This window comes from Canis aureus, chromosome 8 (assembly GCF_053574225.1).
Source record: "Canis aureus isolate CA01 chromosome 8, VMU_Caureus_v.1.0, whole genome shotgun sequence".
NCBI classification, from domain to species: domain Eukaryota; kingdom Metazoa; phylum Chordata; class Mammalia; order Carnivora; family Canidae; genus Canis; species Canis aureus.
In genome coordinates, this window is record NC_135618.1 from 28,653,261 (window position 1) to 28,679,907 (window position 26,647).

The window sequence follows — 26,647 nt, forward strand, 5'->3', positions numbered from 1 at the left end:
TCCCCCCACTGCCATGTCCACTTCTACCTCTAAGATTCCAATTTAATAACTCTAAGTTGGTTCTCTGGAAATATGTATTTTGTCAAAGGTGCCTTGAGTGGTTCTGATGATAATCTATATTCGAATATATCACTGCTTTATGGGGGTGGCTGGTGGGAGACGAAGTAGCTCAGGGTAGACGGGAGTCACTGAATACCAATATCACAAAGTTTGCTTGGGTACTGTTTGCCTAAAAGCAAAGTAACATTCAGTAAAATCTGGAAGAATGTTGTTTTACCAAAACATCCTGACATTTTTGTATACCAAGTTGTTTTTTTTGTTTGTTTGTTTGTTTTAAGATTTTACTTATTTATTCATGAGAGACACACAAAGAGAGGCAGAGACACAGGCAGAGACAGAAGCAGGCTCCTCTGAGGGAGTTCGATGTGGGACTCGATCCTGGACCCTGGGATCACGCCCTGGGCCGAAGGCAGATGCTCAACCGCTGAGCCACCCAGGTGTCCCAATACAGCAAGTTTTTTATTTCTTGCAATTCTGGTGATCTTCTTTTCTCCATTATAAACAAGTTCTAGAAGTTCTTCCTCAGGTGCTTTCTTTTTTCCCTTAAAGTAGCAGGAGTGTTTATAACGGAGTACCCTATTTTTGAGGGGTGGAAGTGAGGAGTGAAAAAATTTACTTAATATAGAGAAAACATATTAATTCCATGAGGAGGCAGTATAATAAGAAGGAAGTAATGGACAATAGTGTCTGAAATCTTATATTTTAATGATAGTTTAGCTAAATGAGCAGAAAATACATTTGAAGAATTGACAGTGAACTGGAAGGGGCTGAAATAAATAAGTTTTTAATTAATGTTTAACCATATTTCATGAATTTAAGTATTTAGCCAGGTGCATTTCTGGGGGAACTTCTATTTAAATTGGGACTCTGAAAAAAAGACTACATTTTATTATTCTAAAATTAAAAATGCATTTCAGTTTCTTTAGAATGTGATATGCTTTTGCTGACTAAACAGCATTACCTCTTAGTAGAGGCCCAATTCTATAATTTGACCCCTCTGGCAAATTAAATGCAATTATGCAAACTACTAGGATTTGAATATAATCTAATTAATACGGTACATATGAAGTAGATAGTAATTTCCCTGGTTGAAAACTAGATTGCCTTCTTTCACATTTGAACTATGTTTTTAAAAAAACATTGTCCTATGTAAGCAAGACTTCGTTATCTTATGTATTCTATTTGCTCAGCTCTATGATGGACACAGTTAGAAAAATAAAGCCAAAATTGGAATCTTCCAATGATGACATTTTTTTCCAGAAATTTATAACTACAAATAGAATATTATATGAAACTAGGAAAAGAATCCATTTTGAGTTTATTGCTTTTCTCTAGTGAAGTATAAATGTAACACTACTATAATTTTTTTTCCCTTTAAAATTAGTGTTAAATATGATTTAACGGAGATAATTCTGTTCATTTAAATACAAATTTTTAGGAGCTGAAATTGACCTGGAGTAAATGCCTACCAATAATCCAATCACAAACTTTCTGAATGACATTTATGATTGTGAGATACAGTATACTATTTTTAAAATATGTAAATCACATTAGCATTAATCAGTACCACACGTGCACTAAGCAGAAATCAGAAAAGGTTTGCTTTAGAGCCCTGTCCTAAGAAATCTGAGGAAATTCCCTTTCATACAGAGGAAAAGGAAGCTTTTTCTTCCTACAAAACTGCATTTCATGTGTAAGAGGAGTTTTGGCTTACTAGCATTGAATATTAGTCTTTTAGACAAAGGAAATGTACAGGGTGTACTAAGGCTTCTGGTGTAGAATCGTCATTTCCAAGTGTGTGAACACAGCCTTTGCTCATTTGTTCCTTAGCTTCTCGGGGAGACTGCCAACAAGCATGCCAACTCTCAAGCTGTATTGTGCAAGGATTTCCAGCCCACAAAGATCTGGGCTTTTTTTCATAGGTAATGTCAATGTCATAAAGGCCTCTAAACAGCTGTTGGGGGGAACAAATTTAGAAGGTGGTGGCCTGAGTTAGATCTTTGTTCTATGTTAGAAGAGAAATGCTCAGTTTAGTGCATGAGGAGGAAAAAAGTTCTGTTAAGAATTCTAATACTATGTTTTATAATTTGCTTGTAAATCTGTAATGACAACTGGATCCCCAAGAAATAAAGAAACATTAGCTGTATTTGTGTTGTGAGTATATGTAAAGGTGCTAATAAATAAGCGTATTTCAAAGTGATGTTACCAGCTGTTATCATTATGCCAGAAGTTTCCCCCCATAGGCTGCACATCCCTGGGATGGGGAGTGGTAGCATAGAGTCAGCAAAGACCCCTGAGAGTGGGGTGGGCAATAATCCATATATACATGTAAATTTTTCTCAATTGAGTAATCTTAAAAATCCAACCACTGTAATGTGATAGGGGAACACTCTCAAATGTTCTATATTAAAAACAATAATAGAGACACCTGGATGGCTCAGCGGTTGAGCACCTGCCTTTGGCCCAGGGCATGATCCTGGAGTCCCGGGATCAAGCCCCACTTTGGGCTCCCTGATGGAGCCTGCTTTCCCTCTGCCTGTGTCTCTGCCTCGCTTTGTGTGTGTGTCTCTGATGAATAAATAAATAAAATCTTTTTAAAAAATAAACAGGGAAGCCTGGGTGGCTCAGCAGTTGAGTGTCAGCCTTTGGCTGAGGGGGAGATCCCGGGATCCGGAATTGAATCCCACATTGGACTCCTTGCAAGGAGCCTGCTTCTTCCTCAGCCTACATCTCTGCCTCTCACTGTGTCACTCATGAATAAATAAATAAAAATCTTTAAAAAAATCATCTCATACCTTGAACCTGCTTTACAATAAGCTAGGGTAGAATGAGTAGGTGAGGTATAGATGACATAACATTGGTCATGAGTTGATAACCGTTAATTAATGATTAATTAATGATGGATACAGGTAGATTTAGTATAGTCTTTTAGTATAGCCTTCGCTTTCACTTTGTTGGTTTTTTTGAAATTTTCCCTTATAATAAATAACCTTAAAGTTATGATACCCCAAAAGTTTGAGAACCACTGCTTTATTTTTTAAAAAATATTTTATTTGAATTCAATTTGCCAACATATAGTATAACAACCCAGTGCTCATCCCATCAAGTGCCCTTCTTAGCAACCACTGCTTTATATTAAATAGTCAAGCAATTTGATTACAAATTCTTCCACCGGATACTCAAGCAGTCAAACTGTTCAAAGCAAAGATTAAATACGTTACTAAAAACTAGATAAGAGATACATTGTCAGTCACTTGTTTACTCTGGAGGATCCAGATCCACTGTTTTTACACTTAACCTAATATTTCCAGAATTAAAAGGAGAAAACAGCATTCATAGATCTATAATGGATTATAGGATGTATGGATTGAGAGAAATCTAAAAATTAAGATGCTTTTTTCACTGTCATCTGTTAAGTCCTTTTTCATGCCTCCTTCTCTCTCTTTCTCTTCCTCTCCGTTTTTCCTCTAACACAGCGAAATTTACTCAAAGTTTAAAGAGAATGGCCTATTTCAAAATCGAAGTGGCAAACACAAATTAGAATGCATCCTTTTAGACTGTTCCTCACAACCAATGCGTCTTCGGCAACTGTTCTACTTTTCTTTAGCCTTGGCAAGCTATTCAGAACAACATTTCCTTCTTTTCATTCTGATGCTGGGCGATTGTTTGGTGCTGATACGACATTGGCTTTTCCCATAATTTAGCCTAGAGAGTTTTACACTAGGGAGTTCCAGTGTGTTTAGATTGTAAAGCTTTTTCTGAGCGCTTTTGTAATAGAACTCCATCTTCTAACAGCACCAGCAAAATTGTTTTAAATATTTTTTCCTGGGAATGTTCATTAAAATTCAGTTCAGTTTTAATGTAGATGGTTTATTATCATTTTTTCCCCCAAAGACAAATTGAAACCTGTAGAGAGATTGTCATTTCCTGTTCGATGTGTTGTTGTTCCTGTGTACAATGTCAGCCTTTTCATTTACGTTTATGCCATTCCATGGGGGTAAGTAACTTCCTGATTAGTCATTAGTCCACCTCTTGGAAAACTAACATAATCCAACATGTCATGTGAGTTATGTTAGGGGTAAAGAATTATGGGATCATGTGTAAGTATAAGAGAGTTGCCCTTTATCATAGTGTAGTGTATATATCACAAAATTGTGATTATTTTATATCAGGTTCTCATGTTCTTATTTCTTCTTGATATGCCCAATGAGCTGGTCAGTAGGTTTTATTTTTTTTAAGATGTTTATTTATTTATTCATGAGAGAGAGACAGAGAGGCAGAGACACAGGTAGAGGGAGAAGCAGGCCCCATGCAAGAAGCCTGACGTGGGACTCGATCCCTGCACCCCTGGATCACGCCCTGAGCCAAAGACAGATGCTCAACCACTGAGCCACCCAGTGCCCCAGGTCAATAGGTTTTAAAATGTATTCCTAGAAGAAGCAGGCAAACAATTGTGGGAGACACTGGATTCCCTGAGAGACAAATCTTTCAGTAGGTTATGTTTGCTTTTATAATGAACTGCTATGAGTTTGTGCTCTGAATAGAACTTCTGCCTTCTATAGTAGATTTTAGAAATATCTGCATTTTTAATGCGTATTAGACATCTGGATGTGTTCTGTTCCTATGGCATAATGGTCTCTAAACTTTCCAGTTCACATACACCATAATAGAATTTTGAAGAGGTTTGTGTCCCTCTTGCATGTTGTTACAGCTGAAAATTTTTATTATTGTAAGTACAAATAGTTGCAGAGAATGCAATTTTCTTCATGTTGTAAATATTCTATTGAAAAATATGGGGATCCCTGGGTGGCGCAGCGGTTTAGCGCCTGCCTTTGGCCCAGGGCGCGATCCTGGAGACCCGGGATCGAATCCCACGTCGGGATCCCGGTGCGTGGAGCCTGCTTCTCCCTCTGCCTATGTCTCTGCCCCTCTCTCTCTCTCTGTGTGACTATCAAAAATAAATAAAAATTAAAAAAAATTTTTTGAAAAATAAATCTGCTATATGACTTCTTTAATAGTAATTAATATGGTCTAAATACTGTAGCAATTTAGTGTTCCCACCATCTCCTTAAAAAGTAAATCGTTAAGGGGTGCCTGGGTGACTCAGTCAGTTAAGTGTCTGCCTTCTGCTCAGGTCATGATCCCTGGGTCCTGGAATGGAGCCCAGGGTTCAGCTCCCTGCTCAGCAAGGAGTCTTCTCCTCTGCCCCTCCCCCCTCTTGTGCTAGTGCTCTCTCTCTCTCTGTCTCTCAAATAAATAGAATCTTAAAAAAAAATAAAAATATTTCTTGTGACCATGAAGCCCAAACTTTTTTTGAAATAAGTGACTATTATAATTATTATTAATATTCAGTTGGTCAAAAAAAGTCATACCATCTGACTTCAAAGTAAACATAATTTTATTAGAAATACATCTCAATGACATGGATGTAAGATGAATCAGGCTTTAAATTTTTTAATTTCTACTTTTTTTCCCTTTTGTTTTGGGTCTTTTATTTTACAATTAGTGCTTGTTATTGCTTACTAGTATATTGTTGTTAGTATAGTTATTGCTTATTGTTGGAATGAGACCAGTTTAGCATCAATAAATTCTATAGTTTTATTTTTGTAGTTGTAGATCCTAAGAAGCCTTATTCATATACATAAGTAGATAGCTCTGGAAGGAGGGCTTTTGTTTGTTTAAAGAAGAATTTACTGAGATGCCCGGGTGGCTCAGCGGTTGAGCGTCTGCCTTTGGCATAGGGCATGATCCTGGGATCTGGGATCGAGTCCCACATCGGGATCCCTGCATGGAGCCTGCTTCTCCCTCTGCCTATGTCTCTGCCTCTCTCACCCTCTGTGACTCTCATGAATAAATAAATAAAAATCTTTCAAAAAAAAAAAGAGAATTTACTTAAACTCTTTCCATTGTTTCTGAGTCATATGGCCCAAATCACTGTGTATCTTCATTTAAAAATTGGAGATTTATTAGTGAACAACTTAATGAGGTCTTGAACTTGGCCACTACTTCCCACTACCTGTCTTCTTGGACCTTCTAAATGAGAAACTGAGATTTCAAAAAGATCTCAAAAGGCTCACCGACACCTCCCAGATCCCACTACCCTCTCAGCCCGAGTGTAACTCCTATTATTTGCTGCTTCTCTGACTAGCCAGTCAGTAGGCGGTCAGCAAGCAATATACCTGTTGACTCGACTCCTCCAGCTTGCATCGAGACAGAGGCATGGTGGCTTCTAGGTGACTCAGTGAGTGGAAGCTAAGCTCCAGATGCTGTTTCTATAGTGGAATGACAGTCTACATGCCTATCTTTATCTGTAAAATGTGGGTAATATTAATATCTACCTCACAGGATTGATTCAAGAGTCATTTGGGATGACACATGTGAGGCTTCTTGGGATATTTAAAACTGTTACACAAATATTAGTTGATCCATGTTGAAGGTATTTGAATATCATCTGTCCTAACACTCTTGGTCAGATAAATTTGGTCTGCTTACAGAAGATGATGCTAAGAAATGTACAAAAGGGGCACCTGGGTGGCTCAATGGTTGACCTGCCTTTGGTTCAGGTCATGATCCCAGGGTCTTGTGGGGAACCAATGTCTCTATGTCTCTGCCTCTGTCTGTGTGTCTCTCATGAACAAATAAATGAAATCTTTAAAGAAAAGAAAAGAAAAGAAATGTACACAAATGCAGCCCACCCATTTGGACCTGTCACTGCTTCTTGTTCTCTGATCACTTGGTTCCTCAGCAAGGATCTCGTTAACCTCAGTAGGCCCCCCTTGCTTTCATGAGCGTTTGGACACTGAGAGTTACTTCTCCGAGCAGTCTCTCCTAAGATAGTCTTTGGTGCTTTGTCTCTCATTTCATGTGTGATATAGTGTTGTGCAAGAGGCCCTTCTATCCTCTTCCTTGGTCTCTTGCAGGCTGGACTGATCACAGACAACAACCCCTCCCAGGAGAAAGCAGATGGGATAAATTATGTATGCAAATAGAAGAGAATTTAAGTAGATCAGCCTGTTCAGTAAAAACAGTGGATAAAATTAGACTTTAAATTAAGGAAGTTTAAGGAAAAGTGACTAGAGGGATTTAACAACCGGTTGTGTGCAACTTTCTTTGGGCATTAATAATTTATTTTTCTTTAAATAAAAATATCGATTAGCAACATTTCCATGGTGAAAGATCAGAAGAATCAAATAATTCTTAACATATAATTTGTTTTATCTTTTTCTATTTTTTTCTTCTTTATTTCAAACTCATTTTGAGGGGCACCTGGTGGCTCAGTGGTTGAGCGTCTGCTTTTGGCTCAGGTCATGATCCTGAAGTCCTGGGATCGAGTCCCACATCAGGCCCCTGCAGGGAGGCTGCTTCTTCCTCTGCCTATGTCTCTGCCTCTCTCTGTGTGTCTCAAGATTTTGCCTCAGATTGAAACTATATAACACTGTTGCAGTAAATTCACTTGTGTGATATTGAGTAGAAAATTCTTTTACAGACTCCAGGGTCAATCAGTTTGCACCTTGAAGACAGGATTTGATGACATTTAATACCGGATAGCTTGATTAAAATGTTGGGAAAGGTTATTGAGTCAGTTGACATTTACTGTGTATCCACTGAGAGTATGACACTGTAGTATTTATTAAGTATGGGGCACTTTATGGATCTGAAAGACTCTTCCGAAGTGAGACTTATTCTAAACCTTTTAACCTTTACTTGTGCTTGGGTCAGAGGGAATAGTGACATCCAGTCATTAATAAAGAAGTGAGCTAGGGGGATGCCTGGGTGGCTCAGTGGTTGAGCGTCTGCCTTTGGCTCAGGGCATGATCCTGGGATCTGGGATCGAGTCCCACATTCAGCTTCCTGAGGGGACCCTGCTTCTTCTTTCTCTGCCTTTGTCTCTGCCTCTCTCTCTCCATGTCTCTAGTGAATAAATAAAATCTTAAAAAAAAAAAAAAAGGAAATGAGCTAGGGATATAGGGAATAATATGTTAGGAGACTAGACATAATTAGATATGGGTAACTCCAGATTAACAGTACAGTGCAAGAAATCTTATGGATGCTCAGTTAACATTTGTTGTCAAGGCCCTTCAGACATCCTTGCTTTTCCAAAATCTTTTTTGCAAACAGTACATTTGAGCTTGTCTGGACTCTGAAGTTCATCTCATAATATTTTCTCTTTACAAAAGGAAATACATTCTTAGGTCTTTTGAGGTTGTTGTTTTTTTACATTTATAGTTCCCCTATAACTTAAGTTTTCAAAAAACCTACAGTTGTTCTATTTTTTTTGAAATATTGTTATTGTGGTAAAATACTTATCACACTAACTTGATCATTTTAACCATTTTAAATGTACACTCAGTGGCATTAAGTACATTCATGATGTTGTGTCGCTGTTTTTCTAGCTGAACAGAATTCCTAATGTGCCTGTGACAAAGATGGATGAAGTATTAGCTGAGAAGTAGTCACAGTCAGCTTAAAGGATAGACATCTCTTAATCACAGAATACTTATTAGGAGACACAAATATATACAATATATGAATTGAGTAGATCCTGAATACCATCCCAAAGAGTCAGGAAAGCCCCATAGCTATTGTGTAATATGCAGCATGAGATCTTTATTGGAATAGGATTATCTTATGTCAGGCCGACAAAAACTTGGCATTGATGCATAATTAATGAACTGGGAAATGGATTAATGAGATTTCTCTCTAATTAATGTTTCCCTAATATTTGGCGTGAAAGCAAAGCTGCATTAATTAGTAGAGTGGATGTTGTGTGTGTGTGTGTGTGTGTGTGATTGTGTGTGGGTGTTGGGTGTCTTCCCGTGGATGTAGCTTCATTTGCTGTGTTTCCCTTTCTTTGCTCTTACCCTCCTTCCTCATTTCCACTTGCTCATCATCCTTGTTCTTCTCAGGACTGCCATTATGTCTTTGTATGTGGGTGAAGGGGAAGGACTGACAGCTTGAGTGATTCCATTTTTAGATGGATGTTTGAGTATATATGAATTAATCAATATTTCCTAATCTGGGTAGTGAAAGCCCTTCCTTTTTCTTAGAGCAAAGAGAACATTATGCTCTGTGTGTGCAGCTTAACTACCATTAATGTTAATTAAATCATGCAGGCAAAGCCCCTTTCTTGAGTTGATAACATGCTCTAGTGTACATCATTGTCAATTATACATCAACTCTTTAATCATCTTGGGAAGCAGGAATGGTAAATCCCCCTGCTGAGCGAAAGCACCTCATGTAGGGATTATTGGCCAGCATTGGGATCTGAACTTAAAATCTTAATTCTTTCTTTCCCTTCAAACTTATTCTACTAGTGTTAATTAAGTCAAATATCCCCCTATGAAGTAAGCAAGTGTGTGCATGTGTGTGTGCTTGTGCATGTGTGTGTGCGTGTGTGTGTTTTGTATGGGATGAGGAAAAGGTGAAGACAAAGGAATAGTGAAGGGCTAAGAGGTGGAATATTTCTGCATTCATATTTGAGGGGTAAAAAATGTGTAGTTCATTTTTTCCAAAATCTTGAGTTTGAACATGTCTTTGCAGATTTAGGATCTTCCATGTGACATATAGAGTTTTGTTTCTGGACATGAAATAGTCACTGTTGGAAGATTTACTTCCTATGTGGCTAAATATTTCCTCATTCAACAGACATTCATGAAATCTATGATGATGATGATGCCGTCAAGGAGTTCTCTGACTAGTGGGAGAAATGGACACCTAAACAGGTACTTAAAAGTGCATGAGGGAGTGCCATTCAGTTTGCTAGAGCTTACATTCCAGCTAGAGAGAGATGAAAAGTAAAGCCGGAGGGCTAGGGAGAGGCCACACCACAGGAAGCCCTGTGCCCCAGGGCTCCTATACTAGTAGGATAAAGAACTGCCATCACCAACAAGGATCTGAAATGCTGGAAGTAGAGTTCTCACTCCCGGGAACAGTTAACTTGAGCCTTCCATCCCTTGCTTCTAGCCAGGCATTGAGTCTTCTGCTAGCACCTTGTGCATCTGCCAGCAGATTGGAGATGAGATGGGGGAGTTAGGCCTGGACCCATACTGCGGTGGCACACTTCACGCCTCCCTGCAGTGGTCATACACCCACCTTAATGCCTGAATTCCCAGGACAACAATTAATAATGTCCTCTTTCACTCTTAGCAGTGTCCTGATTTAGACAATAAGTCGTATGATCACCCTAATTTCTCCTACATTCTATTGGTCAGGATTCAATCACATAGTCCCATCTGACTTCAAGGGAGGCAGGAAATTTATGTGATGGGAAGGAAAAAGCAATAGATTTTGGCAAATGTGAGGCACTCCCTGCTGCCAATGTGAAGGAGGTGAAGCTTTCTCCTCTGTACCAATTGCCTTTGAACCATTGCCACTTAAATTCTAATGTTCCTTTGAAACCTTCTGGTTTATTTTAAAAATTCATTTGAATTTTTGAGTTCTGCTCCATTATATGTTTGTCTATTTCTTAAAATAAAAAATATTGTGCTTTCTTCAAAAATCCTCACAAATAATGCTCCAGGAATATTTGCCATGGTTACTTGACATATGATCAACTCCTGGAACAGCTGTATGAATAGCCAGTTTGAGACACACACCACTGAACAGTCTTAGGCAGAAGAGTGAACCGGCCAGATTTTCATTGAAAAAGACCACTCTGACAGTTTTGTGGAGTGTAGATTCCAGGAGGCAAAGAGCAGAGAAGCCAATTCAGATTCTTATAGTTATCTGAGAGAAAGAAGACAAAGGATCTGATCAGTGCTGGTAGGGATGTTAAGAGATTAAATCGGGAGGGCTAAACCAAAACTAAATCACTGATATATCTGACTACATAAAAATTAAATGCTTCAGCAAAAACATCCTAACATTAAGTTTGAAAGGTGAAGTACAAACAGGAAAAAAAAAATGGGCGACACACTTATGAATGATGAAAAGGTTGATTTCCTAATATACAAATGAGCCTAATATACAAATTGAGTCTCCTATGACTCAATAGGAGAAAGCATTCTAATAGAAAAATGGACACAGCAATTTGTCAAAGAATATAAATGGTCTGCAAAATGTTAAAGCCTTACTAACGACCAAAAAATAGGAATGAGGGACGCCTGGGTGACTCAGTGGTTGCGCATCTGCCTTTGGCTCAGCTTGTGATCCAGGGGTCCTGGGATCAAGTTCCACATAGGGCACCCCAAGAGGAGCCTGCTTCTCCCTCTGTCTATGTCTCTGCTTTTCTCTATGTGTCTCTCATGAATTAATACAATTTTTTAAAAAAGTTTTAAAAATAGACATGAAAAGATGAGAGCTATTTTTATTATCAAATTAATATAGAAGGTCTCATAATAGCACACAATGTGTGTACAAGGTATTAACATTAGTGCTGTCAATAACAGTCAAAAATGAAAAAAATAATAATTTCCTTCAATGGGAAATTTGTCAAATAAATTCTGACATATCCCCTCAATGGAATATTATGCAATTACTACATTATTGTGTGTATCTATTTTAATTGAAATAGATACTCATGACCCACTAGTAAGTGAAAACAAAAGATTGTCAGACTCCTTGTGTAATATGCCTCACTTTCTGTAAAATTGTCTACACATATGTGCAGGAATGTGCATGTGTACATACAGAGGTATCTGTAAGCCTTTTCAACAAAATATTAAAACAGTGCCTATTTCTAGATGGTCAATTTCCAGATGATTTTTACTTTTTTTTTTCTGTGTCTTTCTATATTGTTCTGAAATTTGAAAATAGACTCGTATCAATTATAACTGTTAAGTAAATAAAACTTTATTATTTGGGGGGAAGAAAACAGCAGTTCTTTTTATCCTTTGGAGTAAGAAATGAGGAGAGCTTGATGACTGGGTATAATTAGAAAGTGAAAGAGAAGAGTTGGTCAAGGATGACTTCCGGTTCTCTTATCCTAGCAATTCTCTGGCACTGGTTGAAGGGCAACCCTCCATTGCCTACTCTTTCTCCCCATTGTCGTTCCTTACACTTTTCAACTTCTCATCTTTCATTCTGCCCCTGCTACTGCTGGTCCCACCGTCGGGTCCTCCGCAGGCGCTGCCTGATTTCAGAATGCTCTCTTCATCTAACTTTCTTAGCTGAGTGGCAGGAGATGAGAGATGAGAGATGTTGCTGGAAACGACTGACCCAAGTCCTGTTAAGTTGGCCTGGGTTGCTTTGATGCCAACACGTGCTGGAGGTCCCAGTCTGGCGTCAGAGAAGATGGATGTGTCCACTACCCAAGTTTAAGAGGGGCCCAGTACTGGGCCCATGGTTTTCAAAGTAGTAGTAACACCCCTCGAGAGGGTAAGGATTACCAGAGGTCTGCAAAGTTTGATGAGAGGCAGGAAAGCTCATTTTCACCTGAGCAGGAGGTTGAGCAGTGGAAGTGAAGGCCAGTGCCAGTTAACAACGTAAGAGGAATTGCCAACACATGCTTTTACAGGATTGCAGTTTTGCCTTACAATTTTTTTAAAAGCCAGGTTATGCAGACACAAACCTAAATACTATCTGTGCAAAATGTAAATGTTAAACCTAAGAGCTCTTTATTGGTCAAGAAACATGAACAATTGAGGGCAGAGGTGTGTCGGCTTCTTGAATCTTATTCTTGTTGCCATTTGAGGCTGACTCATCCCAGCCTTCAAGGGCCAGGGCATTTCTTAGTATGCATTGAACTCATGCCAAACTATTGTTTCACACTGTTATTGTCTAAAAGACAACGTGTACTAGAAACGTGAAACAGGAAATGTCCATCTGAACTTATTACGGTAGAAGAAATTTTCCAGAGTCCATATGCTGATGTAATTATTTTCAGATATTTTTTTAAAAGGTATTTAGTGACTAGATCTTTGAAACAATGTCTTCACTGTCCTGGGCAGAGTGTATAAGCTGTCTTGTAGAAGAATAGAGCCCTACAATTGCCACAATAGGGTTTCACATTGTTTTTGTATTTGGTTTCAAGGATTTTTTTTTATTTGCTCAGTGTGTGTGTGTGTGTGTGTGTGAAGTAAATGTATATTTGAATGTCTTGATCTCTATTTTCTTTGAAGGGTCCTTAATTATTTTACACTGAATTTTTTCTCCATCCTCAAAGTCTATGGCACATATTCTATTTCCTTCTTCCAGGACTGTGCTTTGTGCCGTTTCCTATAAATAGCAGTAGGCAGCTTCAGTAGACACTCGCTGGTTGGTTCAGTGTTCTTACAGTACTTATAGTGGACATTTCTTAGCATAATTAATCTCTTTGTTAAAAAATTTGGTCGCATTCTCATCAGCACCAATGTGGTGCTTTGAAAGGAACTGAAATGCTGTACTCTTTCAAGGGTTGAGGATTAAAGCTTAAACTGGGTCTCGGGATAAGGTGAAGGGGAAAAAGCCCTCACAAATATGGTAATTTTTTCTCCTGAGAAGTAAAAAACAACTAGCTATACTCTAGAAAAGAAAGGAAATAGTAATTACGATCTTTTCTCCCCTACTCTGTACACTGTTGTCAGTTGAGAGCAAAGTAGAAGCCAGCCAGTTTTTTAGTTCCACAGTGTATTTAAGGACAGGATTGGATATATAAGCATCAAGAAGCAGAGGTCTTAATTCAGGTATGATTGTGTCTTTTCTTTCTTTTAATTTAAGTAACGTCATACTGTTTTATGTTTGTTTGAGTCTGTGATCTTTTTTCATCCTATACCCTATGTACCTAACAAGCTCCTATGTACCCAACAAGCTCCATTTCATCCCATTTTGCAATTCTTCTTTTTCTTCAGTTTTATAGAATCCCAGAAATCCTCTTTTCGAGTTAAAATGCTGTCACTTAGTAGCATTAACTCTAATGTCAGTTTGAACTTCTTTTTTCCAGCACACTCTGCAGCGTGAAATCTTGAGAGTAACTGTAGAAAATGAATGATTGGTGTTCAGCCAAGCTTTGCCTGTGTCTTTCCACGACCAAAAACAATTAGGTGAAAAAGGAAAAATTCAATTGGCTATTGTTTTATCTGCCTGGTCCAAACAGCCTGTATGAATATTTTGAGAACTTTTTTTGTACCTTGATGGTTGTGTTTTCATTATGTAGCTATAGCAAGAAGATTTCAGTGAGAAAGTTTCATCTTTTAAAAAAATAGCGATTTGAGAAACAAATGAGGTCAATGGGCTTCTTATTTTAGGAAGGGGGGTAGTAGGGACGATGGAGTAAGAGGAAGTCCTATGTCAGAGGGCTCTGTGCACACTTTCCTGACATACCTCAGCTATGTGTAAATGCAATCTGTTATTTTAACTATTCACAACAGTTGCGTTTTGTCCTTTCTCACATTAAATTATAAAACCAATAACTAAATACGGCAAATCTTTATTTTTCAGATTCCTCCCCCAACTCCCCCAGTCTCTAACAGGTTGCATTTCATTTTTTCCCAAAGACCTCAAAAGCTACCAGATTATTGTTAAAAAAAAATAAACACGTTTTGAGAGTCTACTGACCATCAGCCAGAGGGAAGGTTCTGAGTCATCCAAGTTCTCCAGCTGGCAAAGAAGTATGAAAAAGCTCCTGGCCAGATCTGTAGATGCTGGAGCATCCGGGTAAGTTGGGGAAGCACATTCATAGAACCCAGTGAAGAAATGAGATGGTAAACACAAGCAGTGCGTTTCTGTGCCTCAAGTCAAAGCTCCATATCCAAAGGATGTAAGAATTTAATTTTTTGAGGGGAAGTGGGTGGGGGATGGGGGACTGACATTAAGGAGGGCAAGTGATGTAATGAGCACTGGGTGTTGTATGCAACTGATGAATCACTAAACTCTTATCTCTGAAACGAACAATATACTATATGTTAATTAAATTGAATTTAATAAAATAAAATTAAAATTTTTTTTCTTCCCCTCCTCTAGCTTATGTATTTAGATTTTGTATTGAAAAAAAAAAAAAAGATTTTGTATTGAAATGTTCCCTAGGGACGCCTGATGGCTCAGTGGTTGAGCATCTGCCTTCGACTCAGAGCCTGATTCCAGGATCGAGTCCCACAGTGGGCTCCCTGCAGGAAGGCTGTTTCTCCCCCTGCCTATGTCTCTGCCTCTCTCTCAGTGTGTCTCTCATGAATAAATAAATAAAATATTTAAAAAAAGAAATGCTCCCTAGATTCATAAAATATTTAAGGAATACAGAAAGAAGAAAGACTCAGGAATCAAAGGAAAGTCACCTAACAACTTCTATGGGGTGTGTACAGAAAAGCAGGCTCCCTCCAAAGCCCAGTGTTAAATTAACCAGCACTACTTTCTCACCATGTTCTGATTTTTTACTGAATGCAGTGAGTGCAGGAACCCTGAGCAGCAAATATTTATGGATTTCATCTGGGCAAGCACCTATCTTAAAGTTCTGATTTCTAACGGTGTCAGGCAGATTGCTTCAGTAAATTGTACAGTGAATTTTTGAAGTTAAAATTGCAACTTAGAGACACCTGAGTGGCTCAGCGGTCGAGCATCTGCCTTCTGCCCAGGGCTTGGATCCTGGGATCCAGAATCGAGTCCCACATCCACCTCCCTGCATGGAGCCTGCTTCTCCCTTGGCCTGTGTCTCTGCCTCTCTCTCTCTCTCTCTCTCTCTCTCTCTCTCTCTCTGTCTCTCATGAATAAATAAATAAAATCTTTTAAAAAATAAAATAAAATTGCAACTTAAATGTTTACATGTTTGTGGTTTGCCTGAATATTTTCAGAGGAAAAAAATTAATGCTACTTATTTTTCAGAAGAGGATGTGATTACAATACCAAAATCCACCAAATGTGAAAGAGTGAAGGAAAACTGTCAGGTGACAACCAATTCTTTTTATTCCAGAGATACAGGTAAGGAATATGAATATCTATATACATGAGAAACTAGAAACTGTGGTTGCCTTTGAGAAAAAGAATTGAGGGTCTAGCAGTCAGAGATACTTTGCATAGTTTGTGATATTGTAATATTTTAATTTCTTTCCTTGTACATATACAGCTTTTTTAAAAGAACAAGTGCTTATCAAGTGCAAATATTTTCACTGTTAAGTCTATTTCCATAATACTAAAAGTAAATGCCTGGTTAATAGATTCTGTGCGTTAGCCAGGATGTCCCTTGATTTTGCTTACGTGGTGACACTAGCTCATGTCTGTAAACTCTTTAAAACTCCCAAAGTGATTTTGCATACGTGACCTAATTTGTAAGATCACTTTGTTATTTATTACTACTTATTACTTAGCTCTTCTAGTTTTCTTCTCTTAATATGTGATTATTATATTGAACTGCAAAGTTTTTGTTCCCTTGTACCACACAAAGAAGATATGACGCTGTATTCTTCAGTAGTTTCTAATGAAGTTCTATGTGATACGTTAATACTTTCTTCCTTAAGTATTGGACCAAGCTATAACAGAATTATAAAGGTCAGGCTATCAGAACAGAGACCTTCAGGACACTCAGGTGTTTATTTTGAGAGCCATGTGGTGATCCATCACAATTCTGTTTGAAGTTACTTTTGTCTTATCCCACTGGGCCCAAGCCAGAGTGTTCAATAGGTGACTCTAAGGGTAAATTAAAATACTAATCAAAATTAAATGGAGGGTGTGAAAACAGAGTGGGACTATAGGGATGATGAAATTTGTCCTTCCCTGGGATGCCTAGGTAGCTCAGTGGTTGAGCATCTGCCTTTGGCTCAGGTCACCATCCCGCGGTCCTGGGATTGAGTCCTGCATTGGGCAGGGAACCTGCTTCTCCCTCTGCCCATGTCTCTGCCTCACTCTGTGTCTCTCATGAATAAATAAATACAATCTTTAAAAAAAAATTGTTTTTCCCCAAACCCTTCTTTGCAGAGGGGTATCACTCCTTTTCATGCGTATAGATGACCAGATAAGGAAAAAAGCTATTCTCATTCCCTGTATTTGCTTTACTAGGTTTATAGATAGACCTCAGTCCTCCTTTTTCATTAATACTCATAGTTATTTGATTTAGCAGTATTGCTGAAATTGGTTCATCTGGCCATTTTGTATTGAAACAGGCTACATAGATGGTGACCTGCTGTGAGCTGCCTGACAACAGGCTCCCTGCAGGGAGCCTGCTTCTGTGTCTGCCCCTCTCTGTGTGTCTCTCATGAATAAATAAATAAAATCTTTTTAAAAAGGATTTATTTGTTTATTTGAGAGACACAGAGAGAGTATGGGGGGTGAAGCAAGAGACTCTTAAGCAGACTTTGCATGAGGGGCATGGTTGTGCCAACCTGATATCAGGACCTGAGCCCAAACCAAGAGTCAGTTACTCAACTAACTGAACCACCCAGGCACCCTATCAGAGCTCCTTTTTTTTTTTTTTAATTTAAGATTTGTATTTATTTATTTGAGACAGAGAGACAGACAGAAAGTGAGTGGGGAGATGGGGACAGAGGGAGAAGGACAAGCAGACTCCATGCTGAGCTGCTGAGCAGGGAGCCAGACATGGGGCTCCATCCCAGGACCCTGAGATCATGGCTGGAGACAAAGGCAAATGCTTAACGGACTGAATCACCCAGGCGCTCCTCAGAGCTCCTTTTTATTTGCTAGATGATATGCCACCTCATTCATGAATTGTTGAACAAAACCAATAAGATCTTTAAAATCTATTTGGTTGAATTTTGTTTTTTAACATTTCCAAACTAGTTTTTAACCTCAGGAAAGAATCATCCTTATGCAGCTATTTAATACTTAATTGCCTACAGAATGTGACTATGTAATAGGACAAGGCCATGTTGCACAGTGGTTAAGGGTGAAGGCTTGGAGTCAAAGAGACCTAAATTCAAATTTTAGTTGTGCCCCTTACCACACATGGGACCTTGGGAAAGTTGACTTAATTTTTTAACCATCACTTTTCTCATCTGTGAACTACATTTCACTGGAAGAATAATTCTTTTTTTTTTTTTTTTAATGTATAAAGTGCATGGGCTTTATATTCTATTATAGCCCCGGCATTCAGTAATGATTCCTGTTATAGTTACTAAAATTTTTTTTATAGTTAACAATCACATAAAAATATGGAAAAAAAAATATGGCAAGTCCATAGAAGCTGACCACTTGCTATCTCCCACTCCTCCCCTTGCCCCTGCCCTGTAACCCACTTTACTCCAGCTAACCACTGTTCACTGCCCTGCACTTGGCTGCTCACCGATGACATTCACACTGTGACACTCAGGGACGAGTTTCCAGTCCTCCTGGAGCTGAGCCATCAGCAGCATTTGAAAGAGTTCGCCTTGCATTCCACTGACTGCTCTGCTCAGGGCTCAGTTCCCCGGCCCCTTCTCCATCCAGTATCACTCTTCTGATGACCTCATTCAGTCTTGGAACTGGAATATCATGCATAGGCTGCTGACCTCCCAAATATATCTGGTCCAGACCTCCCACCCGAACACCAGACTTGTATATTCAATTGCCTGCTTGACCTGTACCTGGCGATCTTAAATGCCATCTTGAACTTGGCATGTCTAAAATCAAACTCCCTTGGGTGCCTGGGTGGATCAGTTGGTTAAGCATCTGCCTTGGGTTCAGGTCATGAACCCAGGGTCCTGGGATCGAGCTCTGTGTTGTGGGAGATGGTGAGGGGGGTGTCTCTGCTCAGTGGGGAGCCTACTTCTCCTTCCCTCTCTGCCTGCCCTCCTGCCTACTCGTGCTCTCTCTCTGTCAAATAAACAAAATCTTAACAAATAAATATATAAAACCGAACTCCCTGGTCTTTTCACAGATCTGTTGCTCTCACTGCCTTCCCCACTTCAGTAAATGACAACTTCATGATTTAGTTGCTCACCTAAAAGCTTTGCAGTCATCCTTGACTCCTCTCCCCCTTTCTCACACCCATATGCAAACCATCAAGAAATCCTATTGACCCCACTTTTGACATCTCTCCAGAATTAACAGCTTATCAAGACCATCTCCTCTGTGTCTTCGGCCTCCCTGACATTTCCCCTTGATTATTGTTGGAAACTCCTAACCAGTCTTCCTTCTACAGTTGCACCTCTAGACGTTTCTCAAAAAGTAGCCAACACAAGACTATAATGTTATCCATGTCCTGTCACTCTTCTCAAAACTCTTCAATGACTTTCAGCCTCACATGGAGTAAAACCCAGGCTGGCCTGGCATGACCCAGCATAACCTCCTGTACCCTCTGCATTGTCCGCTCTGCTCCAGCCACACCACCCTCCTTGCTTGTCTTCCAACATGCTAGACACCCCCCCACATCAGGGGTTTTGCCTTTGTTTCCCTCCCCAGAATGCTCTCCCATAGCTATCCATCCACTTATAGCCTCTCTTCTCCTTCAAATCTCTGTTCAAGTGGACTTCGTTGGCGTGGTTATTCTGACCGAACTATTTAAATTTACAGTCTCCCTTTGCTGTGTACCTTTGGTCCCTTTTTGTTTAGTCTTCTTCATAGTACTTCCACCATCTGGTATATTATGCACTTTATTATTTATCTTTATTTCATTTCTCTCTTCTCCACATAAATGTAGTCCATAATGTCGGAAATTGTTGTATGACTTGTACACTGCCGTATCCCCATGCAGTGCCTGACATTCGGCAAGTACTGCTATATAGAGACTAAATCACTACTTAATAAATATTTGTTTGAGGGAATGCATGAACGCTTTTGAGAAAATGCATTTCCTGCCATATATGGTGTGAAAGCACATGGTGCAAGGAGTCAGAAATCCAAATTCTGGTTTTGACTGGGCTTCCTATAAATTGGATCCCCCATATAGTTCTGCCTCTGACTCTTATTTTCTTAATCTTTACAACCTATCTTGCAGGATCAATTCCAGTCTTCAAAAACAAGGTTATTTCAGGGAGTGGGGTCCCATGTTTGCAGGAAGAAGGAATGTAATTTCTCTTTACACACCACTCACTCTCAAGAGTTGATATCAACCTTACCTTAGGAAAATTAGGTTCCATTTAGAACAGATATTTTTTTTTAATTATCACTGAAATAAATTCCCAGTTAGGTGAACATCTTACCTAAGACATGGGAGGCAGTAATGAGACTCTAACAGAATTAGGGTCCACCATCTTTTTGTGTTTGATTTTGGGATGAGGGATGCATCCCAAAATTTTGTTTTGTGTTTGTGTTTGATGGGAGAGGGAGCATTATATGCCTTCTTTCTGTCCTTGCTTGCAGATTCAAGTTCAAGGTAAGGAACAAGAAATGAAACAGACTTTGCATTTTTATGTTTAGCCAAGCTTCTCTAGTTTGCATAGTCATAAATCAAATGGCAATCTTTGAGGTTTTAATATTCTGTGCCTTACCTTTGTCCCAATTAGGAAAAATGAATAGCTAGTGTTTAGAATTTTGTATTTGTAAATACATTGCAGTGTACAAACCAAGGGATTTTCTAGAGCTTTTAAATATTTTAAAAGTACATCTTGATCAGGTCCAGCATTTGCATCGTATAGTGAAGCCCACCTTGAAAAATATCACAAATAATTTGTGCAAGTAAGATTGGAAAAAAAGGAATGTTAAAAATACTATAGAAAACAAACTTCAGAAATGACTCTCCAGGGATACCTGGGTGACTCAGTCGGTTAAGCATCTGCCTTCAGCTCAGGTCATGATCCCAGGGTCCTGGGATAGAGCCCAGTCTGACTCCTTGCTTAGCTAGGAGGCTGCTTCTACCCTCTGCCTGCTGCTCCCCCTGCTTGTGCTCTCTTTCTGTCTCTCTGACAAATAAATAAGAGAAAAAAGAAGAAACAACAACAATAAAAAAGAAATGACTCTTCACACACAAATATTTCATACATTGAGATATTCTAAGTTCATGTTAAGAGGATTCTAGTTCTGGACCTTTTTTCCATACACTTCAGCTCTAAGGGGCATGTCCAAAATAAACTCTTCATTGGCCTGGATCATGTTGCTCTGTATGTGTCTCCTGAGCATGGGCCCTTGTCCTGCCTCCTACCCTTTTACCCTCCAGTTTGCAATCCCAATAAAGCTTCCTAGTACTTGTGCTCTTCCCCAGATTGTGTGTAAATTGCTGATTTAGATAGTGTGTATATACATGAGAGAGAATTTTTTTTTCTTCAACAAGGAGCTCTTATTAAAGTTTTCAGGCATGAAAGTCAGATAATCAGCTGTATGATGGGGTAGGAGGGAGCCTGGCTAGGCCAGAGAGACCCACTGAATACTAAGAGAATATAAAAACCTTGAACTATAACCTAGACATGCGAGAAATAGTTGTTTAAATGAAGATGTTGCCATTTAATGTGTTGTTTGCAATATTTTTCATTCTGTTAGTAGGAGAATTGAATTGACCGGACAATAATGTTTTCATTGTTAACTTTGTAACACAACAATGGGAAGTATCTGACAGTTTGTAACACAACAATAAAGTAAGAAAACCCAAAAGCTGTCTTTCAAAGTTCGTTATTAGGCAACAATCTCCTCTTCAACTTTTCTCCCAACTCTCTGGAGCAATAACACAATAAGACCTTTTTATTTCATTGGTACTTATGAACTAATTTATATATTCTCTCCACCAATGCATGAGCCCTCAGCCAGCCTGGATTGGGTACCAAACCTATACATTCCCATTGTACTCTGTTCTTACCTCTAGCCTAGAACATACAATGCAGGTCTACAGTTCTTTATCTGCAGTTCTGAAAAGCAAAAGTTTATTTTCTGATTGGTGCCAAGTCTTATTTGGCAGCAAAATCTGACCTGAACTGACGTGAAACTATTTATAATGTTGTATTTTACTGCAGAAATGTTGTTGTATTTGTGTATGGGAGGCTGCCGTAGGCTCTATCAGGGATGTTACATATTGAATGTTATATATATATTTTTTATCCTTCTTTTTTTATATATTCATGAAAAACACACACAGAGAGAGAGAGAGACAGAGACATAGACCAAGGGAGAAGCAGGCTCTTCACAGAGCAGATGCAGGACTCTATTTTTACCCTTCTAAAACTCCACAAAGAGTGTTGCTTCTGAAACACCTGTGGACAGTCTTTGGACAAAGACCAATGGGCCTGCATTGTTGCCTGCTTGCTGGTCTGTGTGCCTACCAGAGGGTGAGGCCTCGAGTCAACCTCAGGTCCTTGTACTGCCCAGTACTTAGTGTGACCCAACAAATATAAATAAGACAATGAATATTTGCTTTCAACCTAACATATTTAAATGTATTGACTTTCCTCTGTTTTTATTTTTCAAATGTTGCTACTTTGAGAAAGAAGAGTGAGAGTGCTGGGCACCTAGTTGGTAGAGCATGTGACTGTTGATCTCAGGGTTGTGAGTTTGAGCCCCACATTGGGCATAGAGGAAAAAAAAAAAAAAGAAAGAGTCAGGGCAAACAATCCTTTTTTTTTAAAATTTCCTTTTTTAACTGAAAACACAAATATTTGGCCAGATTGAAAAATCCACAAGAGAACCAAAAATAATATCATGTTTCCTGGTTTTTAGATTTGTGTTTTCTTACCTAGATAAGACTAATATTATAAATGCCAGATAAATCAAAGGCCAAAAGAAACAAATTTCTTTAAAATGCTTTTGAAATCTTACTAGCTAAAAAGTGGAAAAAATATCATAATGAAGGCGACGATATAGTAAAATGTGCATTCTTGAACAATGCAAGTATGAATATGGATTGTTAGAGTATGTCCAGAAAGTCTTTTACAATATAATCAAGAAGGTTAAAGAGGTTACACTTACAGTAGAATAATAGGAGAATATTTAGTATATATTACCTAAGAAACATTTATGGTTTTGAGGCATATAAGTTCAGTTATTTATTTAGGAGATTCCAGCAGAGGATTTACTTTCTCTGAAAGCAGGCCAATTCTGTAAGGCCTGCTATGTTAAAATTTTTATATGGAAAGTTTTTAAAGCTTTCTTATGTTCAATCACCCTTTTTAAGCATTATAGCTCCTATTCCATTTTGTTTAAACATGTTTTATAAGTATATGACAAGGTAATTAAAAAATTTCTCATATGTAGTATGTTTTGTTGGTTTTGGATAACAATTCTATTACCATAGTACAATGCATAGTAATTTTTGAAGACCCTGTCAAAACAGTGTTGACAATGCATAGTAACCTCCACATTGTATTAAATAAAGTTCATATAAAACACAAAAGCTACTGTATCTAGATGAAATATCAAGACTTTTAATATGGAAATTAGAGGCTTCCACAAACATTGGAAGGGTCAAGAGATTAAAGATCGGGGAAGCTGTGCCAATAATCTCAGTTTGCATTGCCAAGGAGGCTGGCTCTGAGAACTTTCTCGGGAGCTTCTTTCTCTCAACCTCCAGAAAGTTCTACCAGCTATAAAAGATAACAGCACTGGGATGCCTGGGTGGCTCAGCGGTTGAGCATCTGCCTTCAACTCGGCATGATCCCGGTCCAGGGATCAAGTCCCGCATCAGGCTCCCTGTGAGGAGCCTGCTTCTCCCTCTGTCTGTGCTTCTGCTTCTCTCTCTGTCTCTCTCAGGACTAAATAAATAAAATCTTTAGAAAAAAAATAAGCTTGCAGCACTAAAACAGGTAATTCTCAAACAGCTACCACTAAGTCATCTCAATTGTGTATGGAACCAAAGAAGGTAACTTGTAGGAACTCATCCAGAAGCTGTTGTGAACTTCATGTCTACTGTCAGCCCACACATCTATCTGTCACTGCCCTGCTTGAAAAATAGCTTCTGCTCTTTCCCTTTCCGATGTCACATAAGTGCCTGTTCCAGGCAGACTCTGACCTGGAACCATCTGGGGAGGAGGATTCTGGGAACTATAGTTCTATTTTTCCTCTGAGATGCATGGATCATAAATGGGAAAGCAGTGATGCCAAGTTGACAACAGACAATCATGTTTGTTTCAGTGCTGATGACAACTAGATGATATTTTTCTTTTCTGTTTTTCCATTCTATTGGTATCTTTCAGTCCAACTCATTATGTTTTTAGTTGACTGAGACCCAGAAACTTCCCAGTAGGCAAGTAAAGCAGAAGTACAATTGAATTCATCCTTGATATGCCATACTGTCCATTAAAAATTATTGCTAGTTGGTTCTTCATTCCAAATGTCTGATTCATACAAAGCTGAAGTAACTTGTTTAATATCACCATTGCCCTTAGAGTGCCAGCACACAAGTACTGTTATATAAATATTATAATTATTATATATCTATGATTCTGCCTCGCATTCATAATTTTATAAATTCTTGTTGGCTCAAAAGAGATATAATATTCTTTTTTTGTGTCATCTAATTAACCCTCTCCTGATAATCAGTTTACTAAAGATGATGTCTTTTTATTTCATTTGATGCATTTTCACCAGATAGATGTTATTTATTTAACTATTTTTTAAAGATTTCATTTATAAAATAAATGAAAAACTCTATTCCAGGACCTTGGGATCATGACCTGAGTGGAAGGCAGACGCTCAACCTCTGAGCCACCCAGGTAGGTGCCCTATTTAACTATTTTTTATCTAGCTACAAGTTATTCATAATTATGTATAAAAACAACAGTTTTTGCAATCATCCTAAATGTACATTTATACTTCAAATGACACCAAAGTAGGCATCAATCAGCAGGGCAGTCCAGAAAAATTAATCTAGCAAGACTGAATAAAATGAGCTAGAAGGAAATAGGCCTAAGGCAGAGATATTGTGGCTATAATTCTAAAGAGGAGTTAATGAGGTCCTCAACTAGGGAAGAGATTGAAGAAATGGAAAGAAGGAACAACCACAGGCACCTGGGTGGCTCAGTGGTTGAGCAACTGCCTTTGCCTCAGGTCGTGACCTTGGGGTCCTGGGATCAAGTCCCACTTGGACTTCCCATGGGAAGCCTGCTTCTCTCTCTGCCCATGTCTCTGCCTCTCTCTCTGTGTCTCTCATGAATAAATAAATAAAATCTTAAAAAAAAAAAAGAAGAAGAAGAAGGAACAACCTCAAGATGTCACAAGGAGGGAGGATTGAGAGGTTTTGGTAACTGGCTGAATGTAAGAAGCAAGAGAAACTATCAAAGATTATTCTTAGATATTGAAGATACGGAAGATAATGTGGGTGTGAGAGAAAGACATGCTGAGATGATAATGAGGAGTACAGCCAAGGCCAAGGGCAGCCTTTGGGGAGTACCTACTCTCGAAGACTGTGTAGGATGGTGATTCAAAAGGTAGGAGAATGGAAAGGCTGAAGAGAAGGAAAAGAACAGTCTCACAAAACCATAGGCAAGAATTTAAGGAGTTAGTGGACAGCAATAGTCAATGCTGCAGAAAAGGCTGGATTTTGGAACTAGGAAATCTTTTGTCACCTTTAAGGTCATGAGGTTCCATAGAGGAATGTGAACAGAAACTAAATGTAAAAGGGTTTAAAGAATGAGTCAGGGATAAGAAAATATGACAAAGTATTCTTTCGATGAGAATATATAATCGAGTTATGAGGAGACATGGGAGAAACCTAGATGCATATTTTAAGTGAAAGAGGCTAATTTGAAAGTACCACGTACTAAGTATATGGTCCCAACTGTCCGACATTCTGGGAAAGGCAAAATTACAGAGACAGGAAAAAGATCAGTGGTTGCCTCGGGTTAGAAGGGAGGCAGGGATGAATGGGCAAAGCCCAGAGGATTTTTAGGGCCGTGTATGGTACTGTAATGGTGGATACAGGTCATTATCACACATTTGTCAAAACCCATAAATCATACAGTGATCATAATGTAAACTATGGATTTGGGTGATAATGATGCATCCACGTACGTTCATCCATTGTAACAAATGTACCAGTACGGCCTGGATGTTGGTAGTGGGAGTTCTGCAAATATGTGAAAGTATATGGGAATGCTCTGTACTTTCTGCTCAATTTTGCTGTGAATCTAAAGCTGCTCTAAATATTACAGTTTATTTATTTAAAAAAAGAATATATAACCATTTTTCATTAATATAAACTTATGGAGGGATCCCTGGGTGGCGCAGCGGTTTGGCGCCTGCCTTTGGCCCAGGGCGCGATCCTGGAGACCCGGGATCGAATCCCACGTCGGGCTCCCGGTGCATGGAGCCTGCTTCTCCCTCTGCCTGTGTCTCTGCCTCTCTCTCTCTCTCTCTCTCTCTCTCTCTGTGACTATCATAAATAAATAAAAATTAAAAAAAAACAAAAAAAAATATATAAACTTATGGAATACATGAATATGTATATGTCACTTTTATTGTGCCATTTTATAGCCTTACAAATTTCAACAAAATATACAACTTATTTTGGGGCCCAATGAAATAACAGTATGAAGGTATCGCTCAGTTAAACATATGATAGATACGTAGAATTAGTTATATTCAAGAATGACAGGGTGGTGCAGAATTTTATACTGTTATGAATGAATAAAAAAATTGGGGCAGCTGGAGGGGCTCAGCGGTTTAGCGCCGCCTTCAGCCCAGGGCGTGACCCTGGAGACCCAGGATCGAACCCCACGTCGGGCTCCCTGCATGGAGCCTGCTTCTCTCTGTGCCTCTCTCTCTGTTTCTCTCATGAATAAATAAATACAATATTTTAAAAAATTGTGAGATCCATCTTCAAATATTAATTGCATGTCCCACTTATTTACTGCTGGGTTAACAAACCTTCCCAAAACTTAGTAGCTTAAAACAA

General features: G+C 38.8%; 1 long non-coding RNA gene across 7 annotated transcripts in view; it reads left to right on the plus strand.

Moving 5' to 3' along the window:
• LOC144318563 (uncharacterized) overlaps positions 1 to 26,647 on the plus strand; it is a 153,129-nt gene that overhangs the window by 116,229 nt on the left and 10,253 nt on the right. For all 7 annotated transcript variants that reach the window (XR_013384562.1, XR_013384561.1, XR_013384567.1 and 4 more), the window contains 3 exons: positions 14,472 to 14,631; positions 15,790 to 15,885; positions 24,412 to 24,467. This is a non-coding gene — a long non-coding RNA (uncharacterized LOC144318563). The remainder of the gene's footprint in view (positions 1 to 14,471; positions 14,632 to 15,789; positions 15,886 to 24,411; positions 24,468 to 26,647) is intronic.